At 39.6% G+C, this 3,839-nt stretch overlaps 1 pseudogene; it reads right to left on the bottom strand.

Moving 5' to 3' along the window:
* Positions 1-1,882: 1,882 nt before the first annotated feature.
* LOC129401684 (pre-mRNA-splicing factor SLU7-like) lies at positions 1,883-3,211 on the bottom strand (annotated as a pseudogene).
* Positions 3,212-3,839: the final 628 nt, after the last annotated feature.

Here is a 3,839-nt window from a genome sequence, read left to right as displayed (position 1 = left end):
TCATAATAAACATTATCATCATAGTTATATACTTTTTTTAAGCATCGTGGTTTACAATGCTATTAATGGTAGCATTCCTTACATAAACCATTTCAGCAACCACACCTTCCCAGAGTGTCCGCTTCACTCTATGTATGTTCCAGTGCTACCCGCATTTCCCATCCCATTCCCCTTGCACCCCCCACTCCCTTGGTAAGCTTCTTACTGAAAACAAGTCCTCAGTTTCTCTTTTTTTCAGGCAGTTGTTATTCCTCTACTATGGCTCTTTAAACCCTGCATATGAATGTGATCACTCTGTGTCTGTCCCTGTCCTGACTTCACTCAGCATGGTGTGTTCCAAATTCCTCCACATAATAGCAAATTGCACTCCATCTTTCCATATAGCTGAGTAGTACTAATATATATATTCATAATATATATGTGTACATACATATATTATAGGTTTTTCAATATTTTAATTACTGTGAGATATACAGTTAGAAGGTTATTCATGATTGGGTTTCAGTCATACAATGTTCCAACACCTGTCCCTTCACCAGTGTACAAAGGAAGAGGAAAAAGCATAGAATCATAGTTCTCTACCACCAGTGTCCCCAGTTTTCCTTCTCCCACCCCCCCAGCCTGCTTCTATGGCAGACACTTTCTCTCTCTCTCTCTCTCTCTCTCTCTCTCTCTCTCTCTCTCTCTCTCTCTCTCTCTCTCTCTCTCTCTCTGTCTCCCTGCCCCTGACCTCCGCCCCTCCCATATTAGGCACTATGATTGGCAACACTGTTACTGAAAGGGCATCATGCATATCACTTTATGCTCCTTTCAACACTCAGATTTTGTCCAGTGTGACCATTTCCAACTATTATTGTCATAGTGCCCCTTTCTCTGTCCTAACTGCACTCTCCCTCCTTTTTTGTGGCAAGCTTCCTACCATGGGCCAGTCCTTCTGGCCCTTGTTCTACTGTCTTTGGGTATTATTCACATATTATGCTTTTAAAAAAATCCCACAAATGAGAACAATAATTCTATGTTTCTCCTCCTTCTGACACATTTCAGTCACTTCACTTAGCATGATACTCTCCATGGCCATTCATGAATAAGCAAATTTCATGATTTCATTTTTCCTAGTTACTGTGTAGTGTTCCATTGTGTAGATGTACCATAGTTTCTTTATACAATTTCCTGTTCTCAGGCACTTGGGCTATTTCCAGATTCCAGCTATTGTAATAGCGCTGCAATAAACATAGGAATACAGATGGCTTTTCTGCATTGTGTTTTTGGGCCACTATTGACAGGAATGGTATTGCTAGGTCATACAGAAGCTCTATTTCTAGTTTTTTGAGGAATGTCTGTATTTTTTCCCAGAACAGCTGGAGCAATTGGCATTCCCACCAGCAGTGAATAAAAGTCCCTTTCTCTCCACTTCCACACCATCACTAGTTGTTCTTTTTAATGTGTGTCAGTTTCTGTGGTAGTAGTGCGCTGCAGCACTGTCATACCATTGTTCATCGATTTGATTGAGTGGGCACCAGTAACGTCTCCATTGTGAGACCTGTTGCTACTGCTTTTGGCATACTGAATATGCCATGAGTAGCTTGCTAGGCTCTGCTGTGCGGGCAGGATACTCTCAGTAGCTTGCCAGGGTCTCCGAGAGGGATAGAGGACTAGAACCCGGGTCAGCCGCATACAAGGCAAATGCCCTACCCACTGTTCAATCACTCCAGTCTATCGTCACTGCAGAGAGGAATGAATTTCCTATGCAACCTCTAGAAGCTTTATTATTTAAATCAGGCAGCATGAAGAGCAGACATGAATTTTTCCATTTCTCATCTTCAGCAAGAGGCCAAGAAGAGTGAGTTCACTGTGTATCTGGGGTGATGTCTGTGATTAGTCTCTACTGTCCTAAGAAGGAGGTCATAGGGTCGTCTGGCCTCTGGCATTTCATTCTGTAGGCCTCCATTTCTTCCTCTTTGGGCTCCTGGGTTTCATAGGTACTATTGTACAACTGCTTCCACTCATTGATCTGCATGATTTCCTTGACATGAAGAAGGCAGGCCTCCTTGGCATTCAGCACCTTCTTCAGATTTTTGTGTTTCTTTTCTTCCTCATCACCGTCTGAACTACTCTTTCGATGCTTTCTTCTTCCTTCTTCTTCTTCTTCTTCTTCTTCTTCTTCTTCTTCTTCTTCTTTCTTCTTCTTCTTCTTCTTTTCTTCTTCTTCTTCTTCTTCTTCTTCTTTCTTCTTCTTCTTCTTCTTCTTCTTCTTCTTCTTCTTCTTCTTCTTCTTCTTCTTCTTCTTCTTCTTCTTCTTCTTCTTCTTCTTCTTCTTCTTCTTCTTCTTCTTCTTCTTCTTCTTCTTCTTCTTCTTCTTCTTCTTCTTCTTCTTCTTCTTCTTCTTCTTCTTCTTCTTCTCTACTTTTTCTTTTCTTTTAGTTTTTCCTGGTGTATCTCCACCAGGGTTTGAGGCTTTTTCACTGATCCTTCTTCAGTAGTATCATTTAGATATTCCTCTGAATTAGCAACCTCCTTCCCAGTCTCTTCAGTACAGTAGGAATACTTGAAAAAGGAGTGACAACACTTGTATCCCCATCTGCCATGTTTCCATTAAGATCCCCAAATATGAGTGTGTTTGTGGATCTTCACATCCTCCTCGTACTTGGAGCAGGCGACAGCCTGTACATGCTCTTTGATGACAGTCCCATGTCTTGAGTATTCTACATGGTCTGTAGTTTGAACTAAGAGACGTTCTGCTGGAAGGGCATCCAGATGTTCTTGGCCACCATACTTTTCTGAGATGCTTGCTTTCTGCTGCTCTTTGAAGTCTTCTTTTTTTACTTTGAAGGACTTATACAACAGTTCGGGGTTTCATACAATCAGCTTGTAGATACACTTCTGATCCTTTGTCAGAGACTTCCCAAGCGAACAACTCTGTCTGAGCCATTGAAATGGTATCACCTGTGTATCGAATGAAGTTTAAGCCTGCATAGCTCACTTCATCCTGATTCTTTCCTGCATTGAAATAGGGATTTTCTCTCATTGCTCTGGTTTTGGGATCAGAGTAGGCAAAATTTGTATATAAGTTCTGCAAATATTTTGCAATATCTTCTAGAATCCTGAGATTCTAGACAGTGATCTGTCTCTTGGAATCAAAGTTCTGTCTAGCCATGTCAATGTCATCTGCATATTTACATTCATCATCATCTACACTGTTATGATCCTTTTTTGTATAACATTACATCCATGAGCATGAGATATGTTTCCATTTCCTCATGTCCTCTTTTATTTCTTGAAGTAGTGTTTTGTAATGTTTTTGCATATGTCTTTCACCTCTTTAGTTAAGCTGATTCCTAGGTACTTTATTTTCTGAGGCAAATTTTTGAATGAGCTTTTCTAGATCTCTTTAGATTTCATAATTTTATATAGATTTCATTATTTTATATAGGAAAGTCATGGATTTTTGCATATTAATTTTATAGACTGCCACATTAGTGTATAAATTTATTGTTTCTAGGAGCTTTTTGTAGAGTCTATGGGATTTTCATGTCTATAGTATCATGCATTTGCAAATAGTGATAGCTTGATTTCTTCTTTTCCTGTCTGGATGACCTTGGCATTATTTTCTAGCCTAATTCCTATGGCATAATTTCCAATACTATATCGCAGTGCAAGAGCAGTCAACCTTGTCTTATGCTGATCTTAGAGGGAAGGACTTTAGTTTTCTCTCATTGAATATGTTTGCTGTAGACTTGTGGCAAATGACTGTGACTATATTGAGGAAAGTTTATTTAATTCCCATTTTGTTGAGAGGTTTGTTTTTTTTTTCTATTATGAATTGGTGCTTGATCTTGCCA

Source organism: Sorex araneus, chromosome 2 (genome assembly GCF_027595985.1).
Source record: "Sorex araneus isolate mSorAra2 chromosome 2, mSorAra2.pri, whole genome shotgun sequence".
Lineage (NCBI taxonomy): Eukaryota > Metazoa > Chordata > Mammalia > Eulipotyphla > Soricidae > Sorex > Sorex araneus.
Note: the sequence above shows the minus strand (reverse complement) of the source record. Positions and strands in the feature narration are given on the sequence as shown.